The following is a 19,709-nucleotide window of genomic DNA, read 5'->3' on the forward strand; positions in this document are numbered from 1 at the left end:
AGAACTGGTGAAGAAGACATTGGTGCAAATACAGAACAATCTACAATAATGGTACACCCAGAAAGTTTAGTTTGGAGACCCAGCTATGAGCTTTGAATACTGGTCAGCCTAAATGAACAACATATAAAAACTGTAGAACTTTATCCACTCCAGGTCAATTAGAAGAGTGTAGGTTAACTGGCTTGTCTAAAACCTCACCATGCAGCTGGAGAAGAACCTCTATTTGAAACTGTAGACACATTGAAAAAAAACCTTCAAAGACAGCTGAATGCTATCTATCCATTAAGTCACATCTGGATCTTAAATACATCTATGCTCCTATTCAACTGCTTAAAAGGCTATTGACCATTACAGATAACATATTGAGGTCCATATTTCTTCTTCTTTGCTCACACACACTATTTACCTTGTATAACTGTGTGTTGAGCATGTGGGCTTTACTAAAAATGGCATATATGTAGTGCAGCATAATTCTGTCCTGTTGATTTCATCATATTTGATTTAAATTATTTAAACAATATTTCTAGTATTTTCAAATACACATAAATTGATGGTGCAAATCTCAAAAATGGAGTAATTTCTATGATTCCTACACTAGGACATTTCTATTTAACGATGGAAAATTCCATGTATAACCCTTGAAAGTGGTAAAATTTCAGATGTAAAAGGGAGGACATATTTGGTGCACTCACTTCATCTACTATTGCAAAAGATTATTGTCAGTGGCTGATGTGGAAACATACCCTTCAGTAAGAAATGTTTTTCTACTTTACATTGGAGGGAATGTTCATTTCTTAATAGCAGGAAGTGATCACAGTCATGTTACTCCTAGAACTATTGCCATGCCCAAGGTGATATATCACTCAGTATTTATATTACACTATATTCAAGGATTGTATTTGTTAGCAAGAATCATCTTTTGTAGCTGAAATATAGTAGAATTGATGTTTTCTCTGCAGAATATTTGTAGAGGCTTGACTTCCAGAGGATTTGTGGATGTTTTTGAAAATATTTTGATGACAGAGGTATTCCTTGATACTGGAAGAGTCATTCACAAGAGACAAAAATTGAATCTAAATAGAGGGTAAAGAATTTAAAAAACAGAGCTTGCAACCTCTACGCTTACTAAAGGCTTTTCTATACTACAGCAAAAATAAAAATTCTTTTGCATTTGTGTAGGACTTCTCTGTCTAAGGCATTTAGATATTAACTAAAATAAAAATCCATGAAAAGCAGGGGAAATCCACTGCTAGGACTAACATCTTAGTTGGCAGTATTTCTATTGCTTCATTTTGTTGAAGGCAGGTCTTCAAAATGTATGTGGTTTACAGTGGCTGATTTTTGGGTAAAAATTAATAAGCCAGCTGAGCATAGTGGTGAAATACCATGGAGGGGATCAAAGCAGTTACATAAAATATCAAGCTGATAGAGACCTCAGGAGGTTCTAGTCCTAACCCCAGCAAAGAAGAGGCTCAGACATGAGGACTTAATGGGTTTCTCAGGAGTTTATTGCAATGAGTTTGGAAATCCTCCAACAAGAAAGGCACCATCACCTCACTGTGCCCTGCACTGATGCCTGGTTGACCTTGTAGGGGAAAAAACCTGTCTTGAACCTTAAAACTTCTGTTTTGGCCAATGTGTCTTATTGTCCCACCATAAATCCTGTGAAGAGAACATCCCCACCCCTGTGATCCCCCGTGATCCCCCTTCACTCTCTACTGGGGTGCAGTCAGGTGCTGTGAAGCCAAATCTGCTCCCACTGAACCAGTCCCACAACTTCCTTTGCAGGATGAGTGTTCCAGCCCTGCTGCCTCTGTGAGAACTTCCAATGTGTTGATGTATCTCCTGCTCTCTGGCCAAAGCTGGACAATGTTTTACCCTTAGCCAAGCCCAAATTCCCCATTAGATCCTTCTCTCATGCCCATAAGTGCGCACAAAGAGGACTTGGTCTATGAATATTCTTGCAGATGTACTGAGGCTGTGTTGCGCACTTAGTCTTTGTCCCCTGCCATCTCTCAGAGGGCTAACATGTTTAAATGACAGAACAAATATGTTTGGAAAAAATAGGTAAGTTTCTGTATTAGAACTGACAAAAGCAGCAGCAAGTTTCAAGTTAAGAGCAGGTGAAAAGCAACAATCATAAGTTGAACCTAATTAAGTTCATTAGTTGAACAAATAGAGAAAAAAAAGGTAGTCAGCACCACTCTACTAGAAATGTGCTTGACACTGGATAATTAGCCTTTTGGAAAAGCACCACAGAGCACCACAGTACCACAGCTGTGCAGGTTTTCAGACTAAGAAAGGTCTGCATAATGGAGTCATCAGTGTAATAATTTCCCAGAGAACATGAGAGAAATTCTGTAAGTAACTTTGTTGGAAGTAGAAAGATGTGTTTGCTCTTAAAAGATGTTTTTAATTCTTACACTGTACAAAAGGAATAAAATGCCAAAGTGCTTCTTAGATATGCATTTGTAATCTAACTGTATAATTTGCTTTATAAAAGTGGTATGAAGAATTTTCTCATTTTGAGGGGAAGGTGGAACAGGACTGTGCTTCAGCCATATTTTTAGTATTTATGTGACTTTTATAATATCAGTATTGGTAGCGTTGTCAAATTCTTCTCGGACAAACTTTCAATAGAAAAAGACCCTAAAATAAAATTTGAAGACAAGCAAAACAACAAATGGGAGAAATGCCAATCAGTAAATAATGAGTTTCTATTTCTCAGTTATTTGGACTGATGTCTGGAACTAGGGCCTCTTTATTAGGGTAAGGCTTGAAGCAGAATATATATCACTTTACTGTTATAAAGACATGCTGAATTGATTACAGTTTATTTTGCCCTTGAGTGCCATAATGACTTTTCACCTGTATTAAATCCCTGTGTTTTTGTAACAAAATGAATGCTCTTATGCCTTAATGAGCCCTAAAATGTAATTTATAATCAAACATTATGACTCTGCAATTGCTACATTCCCTCTTCACACATACCAGTTTCCAACACACAACACAACCTTATTTCTGGTGGATCTGTCACTCCAGCCAACTGGTGATTTCCTAGATTTGAAGTACTATTAGCTATCAGTCTCATCTTCCTCAGAACTTGATGGAAATGTGGGTGTTTGCTTCTAAAGTTCCTTATATTAAAACAAAAGGACCAAAACCTCTAGCTAGGTAAGGCTGAATGTTGCCTAGTGGATAAAGAAGAAAAGGAAAGAAACAGTGATTGCATGATGATTCCAAATGTCCTCTGCAATAATTTCTAGCACTACAATGTTTTGGTTTAATCCATGTAGGTTTCCACTGCTTTGCACTCACACCAAGGGAGAGCTTCCTGATTTTGACAGTCCACAGATAATATCAGCTCCGAGGGAGAAGTTTGTCACTACAGTTTTCTTGGTTTTACACTGCAAAAAACAGCACAAAAATTGGAACTTAATGTGGCACATCTGGTTAATTAGACAGACACTGTCATGAAGTTTGAGCAGCTAAGAATTACTTAGTATCTCTTTTCTGTATCTACTCATCCAATCTCATACCACATAGTTTGCTTATTTCAACAAAACTTGGTGTAAGATCACCTAATAAAAATGTTTCATCTCCTTTAAAGTTTTTCTGAAGTTGATGGATCTCTCTATAGGTTTTCTCTATAGCAGATATTCCATTGAACTTGTTCTATCTCAAGTAATGTTACCGTATGCCATATTTTAGAACATTTCATCTACATACACTGACAGAAATCAAAATCTTCCATTACCTATGATGGTTGTATTCATGAATTAGTGAATTACTGTAGCTAGAAATATTTTCTGTCATTTCATTATAAATAGGGAAAATCCAGTTAGCTAAGCTATAACACTGTGAATAGATTAGGAGTAGTAGAGATGATTGATCAGAGTCTCATCTTTCCTGTATGTAAAAAGGATATATGATTGTGCAATAAGTAATCTTATTTTACACCTTAGTGTAATAACTATCTTTTTGTCCCTTTTTCTTTCTGTGTACATAACAATATATAGCTAATATATATCAAAACACTATTTTCAAATACAATCTGTGAATCTAAATGCTTCAAACAGCCACAGGGGCATATTTATTCCAAAGAGTGAATCTCAAATGACACAGCTAATTAGTATGTCCTTGAAGGACTTAGGCTGCATTTATGCATATGTAATTTGGTTACGATGGATTCACTAAGGAAAGGAAGAGATGTCCATATTACCTGAAGCCTATTTGAACTGAACATCTGTTTTGCTAAATGGAGAGCATTTTTTAAATGAGAATGATCAAGAGACCTCATCTTTGCACATGGAAAGAAAAGAAGGAAGTACTTAAGACAGGGCATTTAAGTATCAATATCTGCCAACATAATCTGGTGCAGGAAAATAATGATACAGAAAACTGCATGTTTCCTGGGCTGCCTGGACCAACCCATATATTTATAAGTATGGATATTCACTATGCTGTTATAATCTATAGAAATAAAAACTAAGAAATTTTCCCCTATGCAGTGTTCATCACTACTCCTTTCTAATATTTCTCAGATAATCCATACTTTCTCATTTGTTCAATTGTACAATTATTACAACTTTCTCAGAGAGGCATTCCGAGAGAGGCAATGACTAAGCTTTCAGGCAGATGTTCTAGATATGTATGTAATGAGGCTGCAATGGATTCCAAAAAGATTCTACTGGCACTTTGGAATGAGAAGAATTGACATGCAATACACCTATGGTTGACTTCACCTCTTCTAAATCAAAAAGCGATAGAGTTACAAGGCACCCTGTACAAGTCAAGTATATTCTCCGTATGTAATGGCTGGATACACAACAATATATTTTGTAAAATCACATTCTGCAGAATGAACCATTAACAAGGTATACCATAACAAGGTATACATATAAAGGAATATAAATAAATAACCATACATATATATAAAGAATAGATGACCAAAAAGTTGTGTCTGGACCAACACAAAGCTACACTTACCTAAGCTAGTGGTTTTTAAAGATTATGCAGGGATTCTACTTTACAGATACCAGAGTGCTGGTACAGTGAGTTCTGATCATCAGAAAAGTCAAAATTGTGGAGACTTTGATTCTTCATATAAAGTTCAATACTCTTGCAATATATGCTTTGCATGCTTATTTCAGTCCTTCTAACAACAGGAACTAGAAATAACTTCTTACTCACTCTCCACCACTGAAAAAAAAGGTTGCAGTATGAAGCAGAGCACAGGCTATGAAGAAATTGGTCACACTCTCATATTGCAATATGTGTTATTTTATCATATTTTGATCACATTTTAAAAAGTAAAAATTCTGTATTTTTTTAGTTCTGAGCTGTTCTTAATGAAGTGCCATATCTGATTTACATTATCCACTGTAAAATATTAATGTTTTCTTGCAGAATAGCATGAAAGAGTTAAAGTTTTCTGCTTTACAGTTTCCTTCATGTTCAGACAGCAAATCACCCAGGGAGGGCTAATCTTGTGAAAACTTCATGTTATACTGTGTCCATTATAATTCCTTTTGTGAAGCTAAGGAAGGTGTAAGATATCTCACCACTTTCCTTCTCTATTGCTTTATCAAGACAGTGGGTGAGTCTTTCATGTTTTCATGGCGATTATTGTTAACATAGTGATATTTGCATATCTACCAGAGCTCAGATTTTTAATTAAAAATAGATCCTGAGTAGCAGGACAAGCACTCTATGAATGTGAAAAATTATTTCTTGATTATAAGGTTTTAATCATATGTCTACCTGAAGCATAAATACTTTCTATCTCTCCCTCATAAAATTAAAATCACTACACAAATTAAGCATGAGTCATATATATAAGAGTGCAAGGATGAAAATTTCAGAGGCACTGCATTTTGGTCATGAGCAACTGAATACCAGCTGTTTATAGTCTCAAGCTTTCCCACAATAGCATTTGTCATCCATTAGGCACTTAGACTAAGTGGTAAAAGTAGAATTTAGACAGGGACCAAAGGCAATGATGTTTGTTTTAGAGGCTGAATAAAATAAATCAATGAACTGTTTGATGAATATATTAGAAACAAGATAAAAACCTCCAAACCTCCAAATTGAGGAACTTTAATTTAGTTTATTAATTCTACAGAAAATGAAGACAAGACAATAAATGGCTTTTCCTGTTCTACGTCATGATTCATCACAGGCTTAATATAAATATGCTGTCCTAAGAATATATTATATATAAGTAAGATGAAGTGGAAAGTGGAGTTTGGATTTAATAGCTTCAGACCATGGTAGTATTTCTGGCAAATAAAATGAAAGAACCCAAGTAAATGTGCACTTATTGGATTAACTTCTCATCTCTTTCCAACAACATGAAAGTATATCATAAACACTCGGCTATATTTTGATGATGGCAAGTTCATCGTGTTACTCACTGCTAAATACATTTAGACAATAAAAACTGAAAAAATTCTGAATTGTTACCTATTACCTGAATTTTAAATAAAAATACATTACATACAGAAATAAGGTGGTGGTGAATGGAGATAGAATGCATCTGTGATTTACCCAAACTTCTTAGTGGTTTGCTTCCCATTTTGTTCCAACCCCCTGATCTTTACTTCTTAAAATTCAGATATAGAAAGCCACAAAGTAAAATTTTTCTTCCTCTTAACTTCAAGTTGGTAACAAAATTGATTCTTAATTTCAACTTTGATCCACCCTACTGTTTTTTTCTTTTCTAGAGCATTTTCTCTTATTTGAAAATATTTAATTCCTTTCTTTCCCTTGGAAGAACTAACAGACAACCTCCCCACTTTGCTAAGGTAGAGGAAAAATTCCCTTCAACTAGCTGAGTGGACTGAACTGATTGAAATTGGATTCCTCTTCTAACTTGTGACTTTTTCAACTGTTCATCCTACTTTTATGTGATAATAATATTGATCAGTCAATTGATCAATTATTGACTAAATAGTGAATTTCAAACCTACAGGACTTTTATTTCTTTCGTCTTACAGTCAAGACATATACTTCCTCCTGTTAAATGCACTACTGCAAGGATGGAAAGCCTAGGAAAATCATCAATAAGTGAAAACTTTTGTTTCACGGATTGAAAGGCACAGCAGACTTCTGTTAAAAACACTGTGAAAGGATTAACTCTACATAGAAAAAAATGTTTCCATTAGGCACCTGGGCCTGACTGCCTCAGGCCTTTACTAAGCAGTCAAACGTCATCCTTCATTTGGGAAACTCCCCGTATTCTCAGCTGTGATTCTGATCACCGTGTAGTCACCTTCATGAAAGGCAGTTTTTTTCCTGCTATCTGTTCCATATTTTCTGAAGTTCACTCACTTTGTGATTGGCATTTCACACCTCTAACACAATTTCTACATCAATAAGTTCTTAGCACTAGACTAGGCAATGCCATGGTCTCACCCCTCTGCAAAAGAGTAGTGTTCCACACCAGCCCCGCTTTTACATTCCTGTTCTCTCTCCAGACTGTGCCACTGATTCTCAAAGGAGTCTTAAATCCAATGACTTTGAAATGTTAGGAGAGGAGAAAAGAAAGGCTCCATAAAGCAAAGTTCTTCTGAAGTACTGGTGGATAAAGCATTTGATCTTTGTTTCAAGCCTGGCATACATAATCATACAGAAGTCATTTTGCTAGGGTTGGAATAGAAAAAAAAAAAAAAGAAAAGAAAGAAAAAAAGGAAGAAGAAAACAGAAAAAAGGAACTGGTTAATGTTATGTTAGCAGCATTACTGAAAATGAGAAAACCACAGGAAGCCTACAAAACAAGCTGAATTGCAAAAAGCAGGCAAGCAGAGTTCTACTCAGAATTACAGGAAAATGATAAAAGCTTTTTAGAATCACTTTAATATAACATACATTAAATCCAGGATCAGATTTTTACCGTTTGAATTCTAAATAATACAAGTCATCGGTTTACCAAACTGTTTTTAGTGAATTCGGCTTTCAAAATGAACAATGGCAGATTAAGACCCAAGGTTAGAAAAGAATTGAATATACTCAGCTGCACATGTATTTCAGGGAAGCCAACCGAAACTACAGGATTGACAGGAAAAAGTGCAAGTTTCTCACCAGCCAGCAAACAATTTTTTTTAGAAATGGTGATTTGAGTAAAAATGCTTGTTAAATGGATTCAGTTCTTAATGTCAGGTGTGGCAATATTTTTACCTCCATCCCTTCCACATGCAGATGACTGCACAGTCTATACATTCTATACAGTCTGTACGACCAGGGGTTAGGGCTGCAACACTTGTCTTCTCAAGTTGCTGTGCTTCTCCTCAGCCATCAGAGGCAGCAATGCAGGTGACAGACCATGCATCACAGCTGTGCCCTTCAGCTTTGAAGTATTCTGTCTCACTGAGCCCAGATCTTTAGTGTGATTTTATCATGGTTTTTTTTGGTTTGGTTTGGGGTTTTTTTTTTGGTTTTATTTTTCCTGAGAGTGAATGCAAGCAAGATGCAAATGAATAAAAACCCCTTACACTTACATACCTGGTGAGGCAGAAGAAATTTCAAATCCTTTTATTCAGTGAATATTAGGGCAAATACTGCAATATTACTTCTTTAATGTCTAAAGTGCTTTTCATTTTCAGAAACAAGAAAGTAAGCACCAATTACATGGGATAGAGTTCTTTCTTCAGAGGTTTTACAACTAAGACCAGTAGAAGAGCAAATATGAAAGCAAAGAGTCATTTTTCTGTTTTAAAAAAACTTCTGTGAAAGAGATTATTTTGTAAGAAAATTCACTATGAATCTGCAAAATTAAAAAGATGAAAGGAAGATTTGTCCCCCATTCTTTTTCAATAAACAGGCAGAATATAATTTTTCATGAAACCTTATTTAATGATCAAGAAACCTGCAAGAACATTTTTTTTACAAAATTTTATACAGTATTTTTAAAATAGCAGTAGCCTTCAAATGTGGACCACATCTTCATATACAGAGCCTGTGAACTAAAATTTACTTGCTTTGGATGTCAGGAAGGAATTTTAGGTACGTGTGCAATGTATTTTACCCCATCTTTCTTTGCAGCTGAATTATTTTTAGCACCATTTCTATTACATACGCTTCTCACAAACACTGTCAGCACCGGTTAAGATTTTATTGTAGACAAAGCTCAGCAGTGCTAACTAACTAAGACTTTTCTTCTCTGATAAATGAGCTCATTGCTGGCTATCCTATATATATCACATTATTCTCTGCCAGGAAACAATGGATCAGCAGAAGTAGTTCTTTTCTATATGAATTCTTAAGAGTAGCAAAAAAGAAATCTTCAGTATATTTTATTGCTTTTCAATTTTTATTTTATATACTGATAAGAGAAATTAATTCTGACATTTGGAGAACTTCACAGGAAGTTATAGCTATCATTAAAAACACTAACCTGAATAGTCCTTACTAAGCAGAAAATGATACTGATTTCTGAGACTGGAATTTTGACAAACAAGCAGAACTGGTTCACTGACAAATAGTTTTAGGCAGTGAATTTAATAAGGAGTTTTTAATTAAGCAGACTTGAACATTTATAGAACAAGGATGATACTGCTGAGCTTAATTTTTTATCCAGTGGGGACTCAAACTAAACAATATTAATGCTATATATATTTTCAAAGGAAGTTTATCACGGCATTTCATAAAAGCATGATTTCAACATAGATTTAATCTCCTCTTATTTTTTCTCTTTGAGTGATTTTTCAGACTGGACAAAACCATGCAGTTTCTGGAATGAACAGGCATTCTGTGTGGAGCTTTTTCTACAATATACTGTCTGACTGGACTTCTACTACAGCTTAAAAAAATGAGCAACACTTAAGGTTTGACTTTAGCATATAACTCTGGGTTATGATCCAATAGATTAAAAGTATTTTCATTTTTTATAATGCCCCTGTGCTAGAGCTTGTAATTTTCTTCATTATTTATTACTGCATTTTATTAAAATACTAAATCTGCAAATAAATAATTTGATGATACACTATTATTTCATATAAATCTGACACAGTGCCATACGAAACACAAAAAAGCTACATAGTTCTAAGTGTACTTCTTTTTTTCCACTATCTGAATATCAGTGCTGTGAAAACCAAATTATAAGCAGCGAAGATGTGGGTGTTCAATCTCAGACAAAAATGGGAGCAGCGTGGAAGTGAGGTTTGGAATTTACTTGTTAAAGTTAGGTGTTGAGTTAGTAAAACAATGTGTTTTATGTGACTGTTGGGAGGTCATTTATCTTGCCATCTTTTCACTCAGCTTGGAAAATGTTTCTAATCTTTCTGAATGATCAGGGAGGAAATACCTTGGTCATGCCACTTTTACAGCCAGTGATCAACCACTGATGCAGTATTAAGAGGCAAGCAAATGAAGATGATAAATCAAAAAGGATCATCAAGAAATCTGGAAAACAGGATTTATCAAGAATGACTGAAAGAACAACAAAAAGCAAGATCTTGCTTCGCACCAAAAGCTTGTCTTTTATGTACTTCATCTCTCTACACCTACCTTATATGTCTCTACAGGAAAATATCAAATTTGTCTCATTAATGGATATATATTCTGGAGCAGTGTCTTAGCATTTGAAGTATCTTATTTAATCTGCAGCAGTTAGCAAACAGGCCAATTAAATTTAAGTTATTTAATATCAAAGAAAACTGGTGGGTATGTAGCTGGTTTGGGTTTGAATTATTGTGATGAGGTGGACTTTTAAACCTGCCTCTGTATTTTTCTAAGTATTCTGTAAAGAAAAATATAATTACGTCTCTTATAAGTACTGAATAATGATTTTGTCTAGAGAAGCATGCTGCAAACAAACAATTTTGCTTCAAGTCTTTCATCTGACTTCTTAAAGAAACAAAGTCTGCAAAATATGGGACAGATGAGATTTGGAAGATAGTGTTGATATTGGCAAAGATTTCCGCATCATACCTGATTTTTGATGTCTGAATTATTTTAAAGCATGTGAAAAGATAATAACTAATGTGTTTTATTTTCTGAAATCTTGGTATCCTTGTCTAGTCAAAATACTGGTGTAACTTCATGAAGCCTAACTAGAAGCCAACACACACAATTTGTACTTAACAAGTGCAAAGCAAACAAAGGAAGTGATTGTTTCTGGAATATGAGAACAACCTAAGCGATGAAAGCCTTCTCGCTAGATGTTATGGCTGATCATAGGTTTACCCTGCTTGAAGCAAGACTGACAAGGGCTATTGAAAAAAAATCCATGATGGGTTGCTAAAAAATAAAGAATATCTCCAACTCGTAATATTCCTAAACTGCATCTTCTTAGATGCTGTGCAAATATATCAGAGAAGCATTGTATATAATTGTTTAGAATCTATATTCTTCTTGAAAAATTATTTTCACTTATCTCTAGGAATGGAATGCTGGGATGGGGGGGTCTTCAATTTGACATTGTATATCTGTTATAGTTTCACATTTTCTTCAATTTTTTTGCCTTTTCTGCATTGAAATTCCATTCTTCTTTTATCAGTTTCTTCACAAGATTAACCTGGTGATCAGAGGCTCATGATATGCCACTGCTGTTGTCATTTATTTGATATGAAAACTACAGGATGCATAAAAGTTTGTTTGTGTGATGTAGAGATATTGCCTGTTCTGGATGATGTGTTGTGTGGCGGAATCTGACTCCTACTCTATCACGTGGAAGTGATCTCATTGTTGCCATGAAATTGACAAGGTAATCATACCTTGTCACTGGAGGGCAACAATAACTGTTATTACAACCCATTTGCTTCACTAGTATTTTGGCTCATCTCAAGACGATTTTTTTTAATGCAAATTGTATAAATGCATTGCATGTGCTGTTTTATTTCTTTAGATGATGTATTATGTACTGTGAATTTTGGTTCCATCGAGCAGCTCATTACAAATCCTTAGGAAAGTTTGAAATAATGCAATCAACGCACACATGCAGGCCCACATGCAAAATTCTCAAAAAAATTGTGATTTTATCTGCCAGTCCAAATATCTACACATACAGTTGTCTGTGTGTTTTCATTTGTACTTCTTCAAATATTTGCTATTGAATGATGGCTAATACAAACTTTGCCTTATCCTGCATCAAGTGGTAAGCATAAAACCAGAAAATTATGTGAAATTTGCTCATGACTATAAAAAAAATATTCTCCCACAGGAGAAAGGAGTTTCCACTTGCTCCTCCAACACCATTTCCACAAAACACAGGCACAGATACTGTTAAAAGATTGCATTCATACATCATAGTTGCATTCTATTTTTAGAATTATTTTCATCTCTCTCTGCTAAAGAGTTAGATTCTGAATTTTGGGTCAAATCAATGATTTTGTTCTCATGTTTTGTTTTGGTTTTTTAAATGTAATAAAAAACTCCAAAAACCCAAAAAACCCCTCCAAAAACTAATCTTGAATTGATATGGAAGTTGCCAAGAACGTAAGCTAGTCATAAAAACTTAATATGAAATAACTGCCTCTTTCAAGTTCTCAAACAGTGAAACTCTTCATGAATAGATAAAAGAAATAATTCCTTGAAGAACAGCTACTCTGAAAGGAACTTTACCAACCTTTGGATATGTCAATAATTCTCAATGCTGTCAGAATGAATTTTCTCTTGGAAAATGACTATATTTAAAGAAAGTACTTGTTTTTCATTTTTTTTATGCAATAGGTATCAAATGAAAAGAAAATCAAGGGCAGGCATAGAAGATTGATGAACTTGATAGGAGTCCAAAAATGATTTCAATATGTGGCTAAAGTTATTGTAGGTTCCATTAAAACAAATCACTGTCTAATATTCTATTCCTTGCATGTAAATCATTTGACTGCCATCTAAAAAAGAACAGCACTACTCTGCATTCACCAGGTTTATTATACAGTGGAAAGAGGCACACAATTTTGCTATGTCTAGAAGTATTTTCCACATGGAATGCTTCATAACTGAATATATTTAAATAGATAATTAGAGTATGTTGAGCTTATATAGTTTTGACTTTCCACATATCTTCTTTGTATGGAGCATTTAACCTTCTCAGAAAGAGGCAATTCTGGTTTGATATATTAATTATGCAAATAAGACACAGCTGTGAATAACAGACCTGAAAGTGGACAGGTGATCAGCAAAATTATTTTGGCATGTGCAGTGAAAGGTCTGCTTATGATCCTGGCTTAGGAACAGTCAGTAAAACCCGTTGCCCATGCTGGACTCACCATGATGGCATGCTGATGTTCTAGGGCTGGAAAGGTGTCCAGGTAGTCTAGGAGGTTTGTTTTACATCACAGGGAACCAAATGTTAAGAGTTATCTTTTAGAGAAGACGTTGCCCACTGATGTATAAAGCCATCTTGCACCTGTCAATTTATAAGAGGTACTAATCGTCTTCTCCTTAGCCTACAAAACATTTATAATCAATTACTATAGAAATATTGGAGTCATTTAAGTTCCTGTCTAAGAGAATGTCAGGTGCACACTTCTGTAAAACACACAAGTTTACTGCATGGGGTTTCAGGAGCTTGTGTCCCTTAAGCAGGGACGTGTAATTTCTGGATGTGCAAGTCAAGCCCAGATGCTGAACAACTTCAGAAGAACGTGTAAATCTATTTCGTATTTCTGAGAAGGTACAAAGGCACAAGATAAAATATCTATCTGAAATAAAAATATCTACATGAAAAAATGCTACTGCTTTCCATCCAGTGTACTCTTTGTAGATCCAGAGATAAATCACAATCATGTGGGTTATTCCCATGAGGCAATTAATAAAATAGGTAGTGCTAGCTGAGGTTTTAGAAAAGAAACGAAATGGTTTTCCCTTCCCTTAAGAGCCTGGATTTCCCCCATGCCACCAGCAATGTACTCAGTATGATGCCATGTCAATCCCAGAAGTGAATTATCTTTTTTCTTTAAGACATCTGCTAAATGGTTTCAGATTTTCATAGGTTTTAGCTAGCTCTAACAAGACAGACTACAAGTAAAGATGTAGGGTTAAAAAAAAAATTCAAATAGCATTTTCTGTACTTTGGAGGCTGGACAGGAAGAGAAATGGAAGGAAACTTGAATGCATATCAATAAAACTGGACCATTATAAAAACAGCTAAAGCAATTGTTCTGTCTTCTGTGCAAATCATTGTTCTAAATAATTTGTTAAAACTTCAGGGTTGTAAGTTCTTATTTTCATCCCTTTCACATTCTTGAAAATATAAAATACAAAATAAAAGAGAAATTCAGAGAACAGAGAGAAGACATAGTAAAAGATCTTTAGCCAGATTGCCATTTAAGGCCTTGCTCACTTCTCTTATTGTAGAAAATGAATCTCATTTAAAACCTGTTGCCACTGCAGCTGTTCCAGTACTTGTGCTTTTTTCTCTCTCCTTTCCATGTGTCTCATATTTCCTCCCACAGGCCTGAAGATTACAAGTGGTGTATCTCACCCTACCTGAACAGGTGTTGTGCCCAGCAAAGCAGGTGTCCGTAAGGCTCAGACATCAGCCTTTGCCTCCATGGAATATTGATAGAGGACTCCTGCCTCTATTCACCACTGACTTCAACAAAACCTGCAGAAATTCCAATCTTTGATGCATCTACCCTGTTCTATTTGATCCAAACTTCTCAGCTCCAGGTTCCTGGAGGAATAAGGATGAGAAAAAGCAACTAATTCTGTAGGATTCTTTCCTTAGATGCACACAATACTAGGGAGAGTGATGACAGCATGTACAACACTGGGTCATAAAGCAGCATCTCATGAAATATTTAAATGTGTTCAGGCGCTTCTTCAATGTCTATTAATGCAAAACACAGAGACAGAGCAATGTACGGACTGAATACGCTGAACATTTTTCACCAAAATTACCTACTAAATGAGATTCTATGACATTTTTGTGACAAACTCTAAATCATATAGATCAAGCAGAACAGAATTCTGTTGCATTGCTCCAGTGCTGGCCATCAGAATCACCTTCCACTTCTCCTTTTGATGGGTGCCACTAAGAATCTATTAAAATCTGACTATTCAATTACTCAGATTTTTATACATATGTGGTAATCTGAGGTTAAATGTAAGCACAGGAAGGTCCCTGGTCCAGCATGGACCTGTTTTTTTTTTTTTTTTTTTTTGTTGTCAATAGCAGGTTTTGTAATATAGAATCATTCAAATAGTCTTAAAACATATTCTGAAGATATAATTAATGTTCATCGACCATGTATTTGCTAAGAAGTGCTCCATAAGGGGAATAGATTAGTCTATTCCAGTCAAAAATCATTTTTCCTCTCTCTTTTCAGCATAAAAGAAGATTAATTATGACAAGATTTATCCTATTTCTTCAAAATTAAGCATCAGCATGTGCTGACATGTTTAGTTATTGATGCCACGTTATGTAAAATATTGCCGTTTTGGGGGTACAGACTTTAGAGCTTTTGAAAGTAGATTAGTGAATTTTCATTTTCATCTTGTAAGGTCTGTATAATATTGCAAGTAAAAACTTCTGAAGACCTCAGAAGAGAATGAAGGATTTCAACAGTGCAAGGAGGAAAACAACAATCTTCCAAGAGCAGCTAATCAAGCTTCATTTGACTTCAAGAGGATGTTTTAATGAAGAGCAATAAACTACATTTCTTCGCAAAATTAATTTGAAATCATCTGAGACTGACAGAAAATTTCATCCCAACTGAATAAAATTCAAATCCTTGTCCAGTGTGCTCCCAGACTGCTCTATAGAGGTAGCTGCATCATAGAAAGACAACTGAAGTAAGCACTTTTTAGGGCATCTTGTTGTCATGCTGCCAATATCAGCAGGTTTTCATGCTCAGACCTCACACAATCTAATCATACTCTGAAAATCTTGGGGCAACCTCTGTATCTTCCTTGTTGTTTAAATGCCCTGTAGAGTAGATTTCTCCAGGGAGAGTAGAACACGGGGAAGAGAGGGGAGAAAATAATTTACTACCTATACATAATGTTGTAGCTAAAATTAATAAGATGTGAGAATGTTCTGCTTCATAACTACAAGAGATGATTTCACTATGGAATTAAATTGAGTCAATAAGCCATAACAGTTAAACAATTTCTAGGAAATAAACAGACATGTTAATGATACATCTTAGCATATTTCAGATTTCTTGATTTCTTAATATACCTAAAGATGATACTAAAGAGAATGGGTTCTTCAGTAGGGCTGAAAAACTTAACAAGGAGATAAATCTTATTCCTAGCTTTTCCAAGTTTAATTTTGAAGGAATTGGGTTTTTTTCTGTCTCTCAAAGTTAAAAATTAGAACTCAGTAAATGAATATTTTTCCCAAATTACATGGAAGAAGCTCCTCCACAAGACTTCATATAATTCTTGGCATTGCTTGCACAGCTTCTAAGACTTTCAAGAGAAATGTGACTTGTTATCTCCTTTGTTTAAAATAGTGGTTTTGTTATCCACTTTAAAATAAGAGATGCACCAGTATGGATTACCGTGGCCTCTGTTATGTTTCTTTGGGAAGAGCAATGCAAATCTGATTTTTGGAAGGAGGGAAGATTTCCTGAAACCGTTTTGAGGGAATGGTATTGAAACTTCAGAGAGCAGCAAAAAGAATTCTGGCTGGGAAAATACATCTTATTCAAAGACAGAAATACTAAACTAAGGAATAAAAACCATAAGTGTCCAACAGATTGGAATAATTGCTTCTGGGGACAAAATGTGTTGCAATTTGGATAGTCATGTGTTAACAAAAACCAAGAATCCACCTTGCTAAATACATAGTAAGTAGGGGAGCAGCTAATATATATATATATATATATATATATATATATATATATATATATATATATATATATGTAATTTTTGTATATATAAAAAATACATATATTATATACATATAATATATATTAATAATAATATAATATAATATATATAACATCTATTTTATATATATATATCTATACACACACACACACACACACACATACACATATATATTGCATAAACCTGTTCTGTCCAAACCAGTACATTTAACCATTCATTATGTCAAAAACTACCTAATACTTACCCTGATGACATGGTAGGGAAACAGATTTTTCTTTAATTTAAAGACCTCTCCTTCCTTAGAGTGTTTGGCACCCAGAAGTTTCAACATTTCTTTCCCATGTTCTACACAACTTGCATTGCCCAACACAATACTTTTCCTTTTTATTATTTTCCTGAGGAATTAACTTCCAAGACAAAATACATTGAATTCTGGTTAGAAGAAACTATAACAAAACCTGGCCACTCTCAAACTCCTTTTTAAGCTAATGGTCTATTCTGTGAGTGGAAAAATATAACAGGGGCATAAAGAGAAGCATAGAGGTATATGTAATGTTTATTACACTAGAAAAATTGCATTTATTTAAATAATGAAAAATTTGCATAACATTGATCTATTTTGTACTTCAGATTTGAGTTTTTATTAATATGTCATTTTCCCTCATGTTTCTGTGATTCCTTTTAACTGGTGTCAAATAAGTGAAAACACCCTTTCTTTTTCTATCGCCTTCCTCCTGACCCACAGGTAAGACTTTTTAAATTGTTGAATTATCCTTGCACAGTTATAAGACATTTCGTCACAGTATCTATGAACAGAACAAGAAAATTAAAATGTGACTATCTTAGACTCCAAGGATTAAACCTTTGAATTGTGAGAAAGTCTGTCTTCTCTATTGTCTAGACTGTGTTATTGCATAGTATTTACAAAGAGAAAGAACACAAAACGTCCGCAGCCTTGCAATAAGAATCATGTGAAAGATAATTGCAACTTATTTTCCAGTCTTCCTACTACTCTGAAGTACCAAAAGAGCTTGTAATATTTTAAAAAGCAGCACTATTATATTTCTCTTAGGAGCCTGTTTTCCCTTATTTTTAAAGGACATCATCCCTTCCCTTGTCCCTAACAAACTAGCTCCTTCATGATTTCTAGATATTCAGTGTATAAATTTTATATATAATAAGAAAATTTATATTTTGGGAGTTTGCTGATGAAACTCTTCCTTTACTGCACCCTTAGAAGAAGAGAAATAAATATCACCTTACTGTCTCTAATAGACTGTCAGAAATTGGAATTGAAACAAATGGGCTCTCTAAGACTCTAAAATGCTGAGCCAGGAGTCCAGACTGCTGCAATAGCAGTGGGAGACTATCAGTGTCTTCTGCAGAAGAGCTGAAATTCTCTTTTATTCCTTTAATGGAAATACATTAGAAATATGTTTTATCTTTTAATCTCTAGAAAATGTGGGATTAACTTTTTTCTCTCTCTGAGTGCAGATGCTTAGGGAAAGTATACTGTTGGCTGTTTCTCGAAGGGTGGAGTAAAATGTCCAATGAAACCAAATCAGAATGTTGTAGAAAAAGATTAAGTAGCCAAAAAATACACTTTCTCAGTTTACTTATTGATTAGAATAATGCAGCTATATTTCTAATGCCTCAGTTTTTAAGTTGAACTTTATGCTTTACAAATAACTTTGACTTAAACACCTCCCCCCCCCCCCCCCCCCAGTAATTTGCCTATGCTTAAAATAAAATTCTGCAATCCTTGCTATTGTGTGAAGCAAATTAGTTCATTGTCCCTGTAAATCTAGACTGGGTATGTAGGATCTCTATTTCTGGTGTGCCTTACTTTTCTGTTTTTCTCAGATGTTTGAAATGCAAGTGTGCCTCTGATCTCTCTCTAGTGTTACTGTGTTAAACTGTCACCAAAAATCACATTTCCATTGATAAAATTGGTGGAGACGGGTAATCAAGCCCCTGGCATTACTTTCAGGTACCAAACTGAGTTTGCCTGCACAGCAACTAAAAAGCTTTTGGGTGTACAGTGAGCAGATTCACTATAGAAATCACTGAAGGAGAAAAAATCTGAAATACCACGGCACCATTTTTTTTACCATAATCATTTCTCAAGGACAGATTATTCTTAAGTTTTAAAATGAAAACTCAATTTGAATGTTATTCGGGAGCTGTGCAGAAGGAAAAGTGCAAAGCAGATGTACCACCATTATTCGGCAGCAGATGAAGTGAAGAATTCTTTATATATGCCTAGGTCACTAAGCAAAGCCAAGTGAATAGTAGAAGTAAAGAAAAGCTGATGGACTGTGACATTTCTTCTGTTTATGTGTCTATTTCACTGACACTTGACAGTTATTAAAGTTGTTCTCATGTTTGAGGGAGTCATTTCCAATTGCTTGTACATGTAAAAGCTTTCAAGAGAAATACAATGTATCGCTTCAAGAGTTCCACAATTTAAAGTTTTTCCTATTTAAACCTTTACTTTATACAGATTTGCCAGCCAGAGAGAGAGACCACAAGGATTGACTTGTTCTGACACTTCTATTGCGGCATCTCTCCTGACTTTTTCTTATGCCCCAGATGCTACATCTTTACATAATGACAGTGAAGAACAAGCACAACATAGCTTTCACATTTCAAACTAGGTGACGTACTTAATTTCTCTTTGAAAGCACGTGCCTCAGTGGACAACATTTTTTCTTTAGTCAAAGCAAAGACAAAGATGCCTGTTCCAAAGGCATTTGGTAGATGACACAGAAATAAAGGATGATGGCTGAGCTAAATGAGGAGATTTTGAAAAATATGGAAACCCAACACATACAATGTAGATGACACTTCAGGAAATTGCTTCATATTGAACAAAATTCATTCAAGGAAGATGCCTACCAACCCACCCTTTCATAAGGATATAGGTG

General features: G+C 34.9%; 1 protein-coding gene across 6 annotated transcripts in view; it reads right to left on the reverse strand.

Annotated features, from left to right (window-relative positions):
- LINGO2 (leucine rich repeat and Ig domain containing 2) overlaps positions 1-19,709 on the reverse strand; it is a 478,753-nt gene that overhangs the window by 96,856 nt on the left and 362,188 nt on the right. The window contains exon 6 of one of the 6 annotated variants that reach the window (XR_010354120.1): positions 1,720-3,407. The exons of the other annotated variants lie outside the window; for them this stretch is intronic. The gene's annotated coding sequence lies outside the window, so the exon portion shown is untranslated. Of the gene's footprint in view, positions 1-1,719; positions 3,408-19,709 lie in introns of those variants that run through there. 6 annotated transcript variants of the gene reach the window in all.

Source organism: Passer domesticus, chromosome Z (genome assembly GCF_036417665.1).
Source record: "Passer domesticus isolate bPasDom1 chromosome Z, bPasDom1.hap1, whole genome shotgun sequence".
NCBI classification, from domain to species: Eukaryota; Metazoa; Chordata; class Aves; order Passeriformes; family Passeridae; genus Passer; species Passer domesticus.